Source organism: Schistocerca nitens, chromosome 11 (genome assembly GCF_023898315.1).
Source record: "Schistocerca nitens isolate TAMUIC-IGC-003100 chromosome 11, iqSchNite1.1, whole genome shotgun sequence".
Classification (NCBI taxonomy): domain Eukaryota; kingdom Metazoa; phylum Arthropoda; class Insecta; order Orthoptera; family Acrididae; genus Schistocerca; species Schistocerca nitens.
The window spans coordinates 66,158,761-66,172,121 of record NC_064624.1 but is presented as its reverse complement, the minus strand read 5'-3'; the positions used below and the strand labels follow the sequence as shown (position 1 = coordinate 66,172,121).

General features: G+C 46.0%; 1 protein-coding gene across 2 annotated transcripts in view; it reads left to right on the top strand.

Annotated features, from left to right (window-relative positions):
* The first annotated feature begins 5,992 nt into the window (after positions 1–5,992).
* Positions 5,993–13,361, top strand: part of LOC126212942 (uncharacterized) — a 485,086-nt gene continuing 477,717 nt past the window's right edge. For both annotated transcript variants that reach the window (XM_049940460.1, XM_049940459.1), the window contains exon 1: positions 5,993–6,126. The gene's annotated coding sequence lies outside the window, so the exon portion shown is untranslated. The remainder of the gene's footprint in view (positions 6,127–13,361) is intronic.

Below are 13,361 nucleotides of genomic sequence, written 5' to 3'. Positions count from 1 at the left end.
CATACGCGCCCATGTCACAAGTGTAGAACACGAAGACAAAGAGAGGACTTAGAAACGACGGGAGAGAAGAAAGCTAAAATTAATGGGCGTGGAGAAAGGTCAATAAAACGCGCTATAGAGCAAAGCAGGTACTGAACCAAATATTAAATGGTCGTCGCCATATTGCTACGCCGGATAAAATGTAAAACGCAGTCCACAGCCCGCGCGTCGTTCGCTAAAACGGCCGATAACTCAGACGGTAAACAAATTGGAAGGTAAGTGGTAAAAAAGGGGCATCCCGTCATTGTTTCTCCCACTCTTAAAAAGAGGGATGGGTGATTGGGGGGGGGGGGGGGGGAGATTTCCCGACAAACGGGCCGACTTGGAGCAGGAAAGGCACCACATGACATTTTAGTTCCCAGTGTCTATACTTCTAGAAATAAATTTATGAAACTTTGTCAGCATGAACAGGAAGGATTTAGGAGTCACACTCATAGCAGTGGAAGTTCCAAAAAATATTTCTTACATATGAAACTTCATTATTTTTTCACTTACTATTGGCTGCATTTGTTGCTGTAGGTACACTTTTCTTCATAAGTAAGAGAGATTCTTCGATGGTTTTTGAACTGCATACAAACCATACCTACAGGTATATGGAACACTAGAATATCCCAAAACTGTGGTAAAAACTGAGATACACTACTGGCCATTGAAATTGCTACACCAAGAAGAAATGCACATGATAAACGGCTATTCATTGGACAAATATATTATACTAGAACTGACATGTAATTATATTTTCACACAATTTGGGCGCATAGATCCTGAGAAATAAGTACCCAAAACAACCACCTCTGGTCGTAATAACGGCCTTGATACATCTGGGCAATGGGTCGAACAGAGCTTGGATGGCGTGTACAGGTACAGCTGCCAATGCACCTTCAACAAGATACCATAGATCATCAAGAGTAGTGACTGGCGTATTGGGACAAGCCAGTTGCTAGGCCACCATTGACCAGATGTTTACAATTGGTAATAGATCTGGAGAAAATGGTGGCCAGGGCAGCAGTCGAACATTTTCTGTATCCATAGAGGCCCGTACTGGACCTGCAACACGCGGTCGTGCATTATCCTGCTGAAATGTAAGGTTTCGCAGGGATCCAATGAAGGGTAAAGCCACAGGTTGTAACACATCTGAAATGTAACGTCCACTGGTCAAAGTGCCGTCAATGCGAACAAGAGGTGACTGAGACGTGTAACCAATGGCACCCCATACCATCACGCCGGGTGATACGCCAGTATGGGGATGACGAATACACGCTTCCAATGTGCGTTCACCGCGATGTCGCCAAACACGGATGCGACCATGATGATGCTGTAAACAGCACCTGGATTCATCCGAAAAAATGACGTTTTGCCAGGTTCGTCGTCGAGTACACCATCGCAGGCGCTCCTATTTGTGGTGCAGCTTGAAGGGTAACCACAGCCACAGTCTCCAAGCTGATAGTCCATGCTGCTGCAAACGTCGTCCAACTGCTCGTGCAGATGGTTGTCGTCTTGCAAACGTCCCCATCTGTTGACTCAGGGATCGAGACGTGGCTGCATGATCCGTTACAGCCATGCGGATAAGATGCCTGTCATCTCCACTGCTTGCTAATGATACGAGGCCGTTGGGATCGAGCACGGCATTCTGTATTACCCTCCTGAACCCACCGATTCCATATTCTACTGACAGTCATTGGATCTCGACCAACGCGAGCAGCAATGTCGCGATACGATAAATCGCAATCGCGAGAGACTGCAATCCGAGCTTTATCAAAGTCGGAAACGTGATGGTACGCATTCTCCTCCTTACACGAGGCATCACAACAACGTTTCACCAGGCAACGCCGGTCAGCTGCTGTTTGTGTATGAGAAATCGGTTGGAAACTTTCCTAACGTCAGCACGTTTAGGTGTCGCCACCGGCGCCAACCTTGCGTCATTGCTCTGAAAAGCTAATCATTTACATATTACAGCATCTTCTTCCTGTCGGTTAAATTTCGCTTCTGTCTCACGTCATCCCCGTGGTGTAGCAATTTTAATGGACAGTAGTGTTATTAACAATAAAATTTGAATTTCTTGTAAATGAAGTTTAAATTGTAACACGTCATTCATCTTTTCATTAAGTACATTGTACAGCGTTGTACTCGACTGAAACCGCGCTTAGTGAAAAACTTCCAGACTATGGATGGAGCCATTCTCTAATGCAATTAATGTCCCACGGCGACAGCGTGAAACCAGCCGAGGCCCACGAGGTAGACAGGCCGTGGCGGGTACGTCACGGCCTGCGACACTGCACGTCTTATGAATGCTGGGAGCCGTCTTCAGCGGCGAGCGAATAATGAAACACGTCAATGAAATTCTGCATCAGCTCGGTCCGAGGAACCTGTACAGGAAATAGGAATAGAGATCAACATAAACATCATTTCCACCCTTTATTTTGCTCATGAAAAGCACACATTGCATGTTGTGCCACCATACAGCGAGAGCTTCAGAGGTGGTGGCCCAGATAGCTGTGCACACCATTACCTCTAATACCCAGTTGCACGTCCTCTTGCATTGATGCATGCCTGTATTCGTCGTGGCATGCTATCCACAAGTTCTACGGGCAGTGTTGGTCAACCTTGTCCCACTCGTCGACGGCGATTCGGCGTAGATCCCTCAGAGTGGTTGGTGGGTCGCGTCGTCTATTAACAGCCCTTGTTAATCTATCCCAGGCATGTTCGATAGGGTTCATGACTGGAAAACGTGCTGGCCACTCTAGTAGAGCTATGTCGCTATTCTCAAGGAAGTCATTCACAAGATGTGCACGATGGGGACGCGAATTGTCATCCATGAAGACGAATGCCTCGCCAATATGCTGCCGATACGGCTGTACTGCCGGTCGGAGGATGACATTCACGTAGCGTGCAGCCGTTACGGCGCCTTCCATGTCCGTCAGCGGCAGCGTCTGCCCCATATAATGCCAATCCAAAATATCAGGGAACCTCCACCGTGATGCACGCGCTGGACAGTGTGTCTAAGGCGTTCAGCCTGACCGAGTTGCCTCCAAACACGTCTCCAACGATTGTCTGGTTGAAGACGTATGCAATACTCATAGGCGAAGAGAACGTGATGCCAGTCCTGAGCGGTCCATTGGACATATTGCTGGGACCATCTGTACCGCGCTGCGTGGTGTCGTGGTCGCAAAGACGGACCTCGCCATGGACACCAGGAGTGAAGTTGCGCATCGTGCAGACTATTCGGGACTGTTTGAGTCGGAACACGACGTCATTTGGCTGCACGAAAGGCGTTATTCAACATGGTGGCGTTGCTGTCATTGTTCCTCCGAGCCATAATCCGTAGGTGGCGGTAATCCACTGCAGTAGTAGCCCTTGGCCGCTCTGAGCGAGGCGTGTTATTGACAGTTCTTGTCTCTCTGTATCTCCTCCATCTCCAAAAAACATCGCTTTCAGAATGAAATTTTCACTCTGCAGCGAACTGTGCTCTGATATGAAACTTCGTGGCAGATTAAAACTGTGTGCTGGACCGACACTCGAACTCGGGACATTTGCCTTTCGCGGGCAACTGCTCTGCGAAGTTTGGAAGGTAGGAGACGAGGTACTGGCGGAATTAAAGGAGGACGGGTCGGGAGTCGTGCTTGGGTAGCTCAGTTGGTAGAGCACTTGCCCGCGAAAGGCAATGGTCCCCAGTTGGAGTCTCGGTCCGGCACACAGTTTTAATCTGCCAGGAAGTTTAATATCGCTTTGGTTCACTCCGACACTCCTAGACACTTCCCTTCTGCCTGGAACTGATCGGCTGTCGGACTCCCTCTAGTAGGCGCTGCTCATGCATGGTTGTTTACATCTTTGGGCGCCTTTAGTGACATCTCTGAACAGTCAAAGGAACTGAGTCTGTAATACAACATCCGCAGTCAACGTCTATCTTGAGGAGTTCTGGGAACTGGTGTGATGCAAAACTTTTTCTGATGAGTGTATTTCTGACGAGTTTAATAACTCTTGACTCTTGAAATGCACGCAAGTCCTCGATGGCACACGACAAAATTAGGACTTTTAGTGGGTGCCGAGCGTTTGCGAAGAATGGCGAACACCCCCACTAGTGTGACGTGACAAGTTCGTGGCAGGGCCTGCATTTCTCGTTCACCCCGCAATCCACCATACTGACCAGATATGAGGAACATGTGTCTCGCCTAACAGACCGTGCCACGCGGTAGCAGGTACATTATCGTCTTAGTAATGCCGTACCGCTTCTTATGCCATGTATTTCTTGCTCGTTTCTCTCTGCAATAGCACTAACCGCTTTGCCCATTGTCTACAACGACGCAATATTTCGAAGCAATAAATATTTTACGAAAGCCAATGACTCGTACTTTTTTTTAAAAAAGTTTATTTAAAAACTAAACATTTTAGCAGTGTTGCTGCAGCTAATTCACATTTTGTTTTTTACCAAATTATTAGTGTTGTGTGTTCTGGTGTTCAGCCCGAAGACTGGTTTGATGCAGCTCTCCATGCTACCCTATCCTGTGCAAGCCTATTCATCTCCTAGCAACTACTGGAAACAACATCTCTCTGAATCTGCTTACTGTATTCATCTCTTGGTCTCGCTCTACAATTTTATCCTCCACGCTGCCCTCCAGTACTGAACTGGTGATCACTTGATGCTTCAGAACGTGTCCTACCAACCGATCCCTTCTTCTACTCAAGTTGTGCCACAAACTCCTCTTCTCGCCAATTGTATTCAGTAATTCTGCATTAGTTACATAGTCTACGCATGTAATCTGCAGGATCCTTCTGAAGCACCATATTATATATGCTTCCATTCTCTTCTCGCCTGAACTCTTTATCGTCCATAATTCACTTCCATCTATCGTCACTCTCCATACAAATACTTTCAGAAACGACTTCCTGACACTTAAGTCTGTACTCGATGCTAACAAATTTCTCTTCTTCAGAAACACTTTCCTTGCCATTGCCAGTCTACATTTTATATCCTCTCTACTTCGACCATCCTCAGCTATTTTGCTCCCCAAATAGCAAAACTCATCTACTACTGTCTCATTTCCTAATCTAATTCCCTCAGCTTCACCTGATTTAATTCGACTACATTCCATTACCCTCCTTTCGGTTTTGTCGATGTTCATCTCATATCCTCCTTTCAAGACACTGTCCATTTCGTTCAACTGTTCTTCCGAGTCCTTTGCTGTCTCTGACAGAATTACCATGTCATCGGTAACGCTCAAGGTTTTTTATTTCTTCTCTCTAGATTTTCATTTCTACTAAAAATTTTTCTTTTTTTCCCTTACTATTTGTTCAATGTAAATACTGAATACCATCGGGGATGGGTTACAACCCTGTCTGACTCCCTTCCCATTCATTGCCTTCCTTTCGAGTCCCCTGATTGTCCTGTAAATAACCTTTCGCTCCCTGTATTTTACGCCTACCACCTTCAGAATTTGAAAGAGAGTATTCCAGTCAGCATTGTCGAAAGCTTTCTCTAAGTCCACGACATATATTTTCCTTTACTGAGCCTCGCTTCTAAGATACGTCGAAGAGTCAGCATTGCCTCCAGTGTTCCTACATTTCTCTGTAATCCAAACTTATCTTCCCAAAGTTAAAATTTTAGCAGTTTTTCCATTCTTCTGTAAAGGATTGGTGATAGTAGTTTGCAAGCACGGTTATTAGTAAAACATTTTTAAAAATGCTCCTGTTATAACCGAGACTAAAGAAATACCGAAATTACCGGTTATTCGCAACTGGAATATCGCTATCGGTTTAAACCGGGCGGTTTTTCCCATCCCTAGTCGGTTGACGAGGCAAGCTGAGAATATGCGGTATGGCAATCGCCTTAGTTATGACGTACCGTCTGGCCTCTGTGGGTTTGGGTGTTGCGCAAGGATACTACGTGTGTGTGTGTGTGTGTGTGAGTGTGCGTGCCGGGGTGGGGGGGGGGGGAAGGTGGGAGATGGGTCTGCAGGAGAGGACAGAGAGAGGACAGAGTGGGTGGAAGGTCGCCAGCTCAGCGGCTGATAGCCTGAGGGTAAGAGGCCAAGCCGGCGGGCGCCCACTGAGCACGGTGTTTGCGGCGAGCAACGGAGCCGGACCCATGTCGTAAGTCTCTACGTGTTCAAACTTTTTGGGAACATTGTTGCACGAAACACAGGTCTAAATTTATAATCTGTTTAGCAAACACAGCTGTGGTCGCGTGTGCCGGCCGCGGTGGTCTCGCGGTTCTAGGCGCGCAGTCCGGAGCCGTGCGACTGCTACGGTCGCAGGTTCGAATCCTGCCTCGGGCATGGATGTGTGTGATGTCCTTAGGTTAGTTAGGTTTAAGTAGTTCTAAGTTCTAGGGGACTGATAACCACAGCAGTTGAGTCCCATAGTGCTCAGAGCCATTTTTTGTGGTCGCGTGCGGTTACTTCTTATTTGTGGATGATTAGTTTCGATCTGCTACATAGATCATCATCAGATCTACGTGGCTGTTCAAAAAGTAGGGTGATTTTTCAAACTGAGCGGACAGTGTACATTCCTTTTTTTTTTGTTTTGTTTTTTGTAATATTGGTACACTGTCCCGAACATATACAGGGTGAGTCACCTAACGTTACCGCTGCATATATTTCGTAAACCACACCAAATACTAACGAACCGATTCCACAGACCGAACGTGAGGAGAGGGGCTAGTGTAATTGTTTAATACAAACCATACAAAAATGCACGGAAGTATGTTCTTTAACACAAACCTAGCTTTTTTTAAATGGAACCACGTTAGTTTTGCTAGCACATCTGAACATATAAACAAATACGTAATCAGTGCCGTTTGTTGCATTGTAAAATGTTAATTACATGCGGAGATATTGTAACCTAAAGTTGACGCTTGAAACCTCCGAAGTTCAGTTGCGTGTTGTAACTAACACGGGCCACGGTCGGCGAGCAGCATCTGCAGGGACATGTTTACGATGACGACCGTGTTTACGAGTGTCGCTGTAGCGCACTGTTGTGGTTTGGTCTAGCTGTCGCAGTGTCCGCATGTAACGCTTGCTGCTATTGTAATTCTGCATTCGTCTCTGCACGCTGACCAACTGTAGTACACCGAGTTAGCAGACGTCTGTGATAGTGTAGTGTTGTAGGAACTGTGACCATGGTGTATTCGAACTCTGAAAAGGCGGAGATGATACTCATCTATGGCGAGTGTCGACGAAATGCAGCTGAAGCCTGCAGGGTGTATGCAGAACGGTACCCGGACAGAGAGCATCCAACGTGCCGCACATTGCAAAACATCTACCGCCAACAGTATGCAACAGGTATGGTCGTAGCACGCAAACGGGTCCGTAACAGGCCCGTCACAGGAGAAGCGGGTGCAGTTGGTGTGTTAGCTGCTGTTGCCATGAACCCACACATGAGTACACGGGACATTGCGAGAGCCAGTGGACTGAGTCAAAGTAGTGTCATGCGCATACTGCATCGTCACCGCTTTCACCCGTTTCATGTGTCGCTACATCAGCAATTACATGGTGATGACTTTAGTCATCGAGTGCAATTCTGTCAATGGGTATTAACAGAGAATGCGTAGCAGTTCTACCTGCTTACCGAAGAAGCGGGTTTCACAAACCACGGGGCAGTGAATCTACGGAACATGCATTACTGGTCCGTGGACAATCCTCGCTGGCTCAGACGGGTAGAGCGACAGCGTCCGTGGACTGTAAATGTATGGTGCGGAATCATTGGCGACCACCTCATTGGCCCACACTTCATTCCAGGGGCCGAAACAGCTGCAACATACATCGCGTTTCAGCAAACGTTGCTCGAAAATGTCCCACTGGAAACCCGTCGACGTATGTGGTATCAGCATGATGGTGCACCTGCACATTCCGCAATTAACACTAGGCTGACCCTTGGCAGGATGTTCGACAGGCGTTTCATAGGACGTGGAGGACGCATAAATTGGCCAGCCCGTTCTCCTGATCTTACACCTCTGGACCTCTTTCTGTGGGGTACGTTAAAGGAGAATGTGTACTGTGATGTGCCTACAACCCCAGAGGATATGAAACAACATATTGTGGCAGCCAGCGGCGACATTACACCAGATGTACTGCGGCGTGTACGACATTCATTACGCCAGAGATTGCAATTGTGTGCAGCAAATCATGGCCACCACACTGAACATCTATTGGCCTGACATGTCGGGACACACTCTATTCCACTCCGTAATTGATAACGGAAACCACATGTGTACGTGTATCTCACCCCTTATGGTATTGTACATGTGCGTCAGTGAAAAAGACCAATAGAAAGGTGTTAGCATGTGGACGTAATGTGGTGTTCCAGTCTCTTCTGTACCTAAGGTCCATCACCGTTCCGTTTGGATCCCTACGTAATTCGGTGCTCTCCGATACACACGATCGAACAGCGGAGGAGTGGTACTCAAGCGTCAACTTTAGGTTACAATATCTCCGGATGTAATTAACATTTTACAATGCAACAAACGGCACTGATTACGTATTTGTTTATATGTTCAGATGTGCTAACAAAACAAATGGGGTTCCATTCAAAAAAAACGTAGGTTTGTGTTAAAAAACATACTTCCGTGCATTTTTTTATAGTTTGTATTAACCAATTACACTAGCCCCTCTCGTCACGTTCGGTCACTGGAATCGATTCGTCAGTATTTGATGTGGTTTACGAAATATATCCAGCGGTAATGTTAGGTGACTCACCCTGTATATTCACAGATTCAAGTGTACAGTATTCATCGTTTGTTTTTGACAGACTGAAAAGTCAGATGTGTTGTACTGTGCACGGCGATTTTGGATTAATATACAAAATGGAGCAACGAATTTGCATGGAATAAAGTGCTCTGAAACACTGGAAATGTTGATCCCGGGTTCGATTCCCGGCGGGGTCAGGGATTTTCTCTGCCTCGTGATGGCTTGGTGTTGTGTGATGTCCTTAGGTTACTTAGGGGACTGATGACCATAGATGTTAAGTCCCATAGTGCTCAGAGCCATTTGAACCATTTTTTTGTTGATCCCAGTAAAAAAATGTTTGCGAACGGTTCATGCTCTTCCAGCGTGGCGGAAAAGGTGCCAATGGCAAACCTCGCTCTGGACGCCCCAGGGCATCAAAAACAGATCGACGCTGTGAAGAAAATCGTTTTGGAAAATCGTCGAATTACCGAAAGAAGTGGCTCAGGATGTTGGCGTATCTGTCGGCTCGTGTGGGGCAATTTTTTCAAATGGTTTGTTTGGGCACGAGACGTGTGACGGCGAAGTTTGTTCCTAAACTACTCAATTTTGATCAGAAGAATTGTCAAATGAGCATCGCTCAGGAGTTTTTGAATGACCTCAGTGATGATCCCGATTTGCTCAAAACGGTCGTAACTGGCAACGAAACATGGGTTTATGGTTATGACGTCGAAACCAAAGCCCAATCACCCCAATGGAGAGTCAAGACTGAAAAAACCCTGCCAAGTTCGATCAAATGTCAAAGTTTTTCTCACAGTTTTTTTTTAATTACCGTGGCGTAGTGCATCATTAATTTTTCCCTGAAGGTCGTACGGTCAATAAGGGGTATTACCTTGACGTTACGTGCTGTTTGCGAGAGGCAAGAAGCAAAAAACTTTCGGAATTGTGGAAAAACAATTCATGGTTTTTGCACCACAAGAATGCATCTGCTCGTTCATAGTTGCTTGCGAGAGATTTTTTGGCCAGAAACAACACGACAATCGTGCTTCGGCCACCATATTCAAGGAGTTTTGCCCCCTGCGACGTTTTCCTCTCCCCATAGCTGAAGAGACCTAGGAAACGACGAAGATTTTCAACGACTAATGAAATAAATACTACAAGGCTAATGACGAATATTTTTTCTCTTCCTTTGGCATGGTAGGGATTACCAAATTTCTGCTTCACGTTAGACTGCGGCGTGTTGAAGTGTAGAACGCCGTTCTGAAACCATTACCAGAGGCACAGTCCAGATATTCACTATTTCTAAGTCTTCCCTATTAACCGTGCAACTCATGAGTCACCTTACAGCGATTTTTAGTGTCAGAGGCGAAAGCCACTAAAGAGTAAATGTGTTGGTAGGTGAGTGTAAGAATTCCAAGATCCTAGAAAGACTTCTGCAATTTCATCTACAATAGTCTTATTGTTCGCTTTGCTGAATAACCATATTATCTATGTTTTTAATGCGCTTCCGCAGGACGTAATGAGGATGGAAACATTCAAAATAATCTAACATTCTTGTCTTTACATCAACAGACTTGGAGACGTTTCTGAGGGCAATATATGCAAAACTGGACTTTTTGATATGTATAGATCTTATAATTACATTTTCTCCGAGGCATTTAAGTCTCATCTTGATCTACGATAATGTTGGAAACAGAAGAAATGAATCTAGATTAGTGCCGTGATCGGGATTCGATCCCGAGTCTTCTTGCTTACTAGACACAGGTGTTGACCACTGTGCCACCACAGCACTGTAGAGCTATGGTCATCATTTCTGCGTAGTAAGCAGAAGATCCGGGTTCGAAACACGGCCGCGGCACATATTTTAATTCATTACTTCAGTTTCCAAAATATTCTTGATTTGTGTATCTACCTATTGATTCCGTTTTAACCTGGTGTCCATTTGAACCATAAGGAATTTTACAAAGTGTCTTTCACTTAGCTAGTGCGTATGGAAACTGAAAAAATTAATCAACATTAGTGCCGCGATCAGGATTCGACCACGAGTCTTCTTGCTTGCCGGCCGGAGTGGCGAAGCGGTTCTAGGCACTACAGTCTGGAACCGCGCGACCGCTATAGTCGCAGGTTCGAATCCTGCCTCCGGCATGGATGTTTGTGATGTCCTTAGGTTAGTTAGGTTTAAGTAGTTCTAAGTCCTAGGGGACTGATGATCTCAGATGTTAAGTCCCATAGTGCTCAGAGCCATTTGAACCATTTTTGAACCTTTTCTGAAATCGCGTAGTACGAATCAAGACTTAAACAGTCAAGTGTGAACCGCGTGTAGACCTGTTCAGTTGTGATTAGTGCTTGTCTCGCAAGGATGAGTGCGGTGCTCGTGCCACCTGCAAACACTGAAGTTCATTGACCAGCACTTTAAAGTCAATGCAAGACGATTCACGTAGTCTAACAACAAGAGTGCTACCGATCTTTTTTGGAGCTCATATGAAGTGTTCCCCACCTTTATGAGGTGAGTCTCATGCGTGCAACACACTACGATTTGTGTTGCGAAGGCCAGATTCAATCTATGGTAGACGGATGCCATTAATGACACCATCATTCATTAGACTGACATGTAGGATATTGAGGTGCGTACGAACGGATTTTCCCAAGGTCACCAAATATGTCAATAGGATAATTTTTCCTGCTTAGCTGTGAAAATACTTAATTATTTATGTATTGTTTCCTTCGTGAGCCACCGGCATTGCCGCAGTAGTAACATCGGTTCCCGTCGGATCATGTAAGTTAAGAGGTGTTGGGCTGGGCTAGCACTTGGATGGGTGACCATCCGGTCTGCCGAGCGCTGTTGGCAAGCGGGGTGCACTCAACCCTTGTGAGACGAAGTGGGGAGCTACTTGATTGGGAAGTAGTGGCTCCGATCTCATAAACTGACTTACGGACAGGAGAGCGGTGTACTGACTACATGCCCATCCACATCCGCATCCTGTGACGCCTGTCCGCTGAGGATGACGCGGCGGCCGGTCGGTACCGTTGGGTCTCCGGCGCCTGTGGACTGAGTTTACGTTTACGCTTCTTTTGTGAAGAAGTCTTTACGAAAGCTAAACTCTGGGGCTCAGTACTCCATCACAGCGACTTTCTCACGGATTTTGAGAAGATAGGACGGAGTGAAGCAGGTCTGTAATTAAACATATTCTGAAACTTCCTGGCAGATTAAAACTGTGTGCCGGACCGAGATTCGAACTTGGGACCTTTTCCTTCCGCGGGCAAGTGCTCTACCAACTGAGCTACCCAAGCACAACTCACGCCCCGTCCTCACAGCTTTACTTCTGCCAGTATCTCGTCTCCTACCTTCGAAACTTTACAGAAGCTCTCCTCATTCTGGAAACATATTCTGCTTATCCTCAGTTTCATACATCACTGTTCATTGATTACATAATTTTCTTAAGAGTTATCCTGTAAAGTCGGAACAAGATTTAAATGTTCTACTGTAAGCCACGACATAAGCAACGTGATTTCCACTTTTCAGTCATCTGATGATTTTTTTTTAAATGAATGTCTGTCAGTCATTCGTGTAATAACTGTTGAAGTAAATCTGTTGCGTGTGTGTTGGGTTTGTTGGCACTGTGAGGAAATTCTCAGTGTCGTCAAATGCCAGAAGACGACACGGTAGCGGGTGGGTATCGCACGGTAATCAAGTCTTTGTCGTAGGCTCCTCCTCTACTGGGGGCGCCGTTCGTAGCAGCAGCTACAGCTGTGCGCCACGGCACACAGCGGCCACTAAAACTGACTCACTATCAGTAGGAGACAAGAAAGGACTCAAAATAGAACGGCTGCACGTCGATAAACTGAAGGACCGCAACAGCTCCGCACGATTATTTAACGCTATAGCCGGAACGTGTAGGCGCACTGCCAAGCATGTGTTGCGCAAAGACTGGAGAGTAATTCAGCGCTTATGTGTCATTCATGTTGTTGTTGTTCTTTCCTGGTCTTTAGCCCGTAGTTCTGCACTACTCTACGCTATGCGATCCCCATCATCCCACTGTACATGCAGCTAGACCGCGTCCTCTTGAACCTCATTGCAGTATTCAAGCTTGGGGTGGCAGAAATTGGTTAAAACCGATACCGGTATGGTTCAAATGGCTCTGAGCACTATGCGACCTAACTTCTGAGGTCATCAGTCCCCTAGAACTTAGAACTACTTAAACCTAACTAACCTAACGACATCACACACATCCATGCCCGAGGCAGGATTCTAACCTGCGACCGTAGCGGTCGCGCGGTTCTAGACTGAAGCGACTAGAACCGCTTAGCCACACTGGCCGGCAAATACCGGCATCGTAGTTCTAAATTACCGGTATTTCTTTGCTCTCTGTTGTCACAGGTGTTGTTTATTTTTCTACTAATAACTGAGAAATGAAACCGAAATATCAAGTAACCATAGCAGTCGTGATAGTATACAGGGTGAGTCACGTAAGATGTAGCACCCCTACACATAGCGACATGCAGTTTTCGAGAAATGTTAGAGCATGGCAAGTACGTTTTTATTTGGTTCATATTTTTAGCGCTGGTGTCAACTGAGATACAGAAGAAAGAACTTTTTAAAAAAAATAACGTCTACTATAAATTGTTAATGTTGAACAGCAACAAGCCACAAACTGGAATGAGATT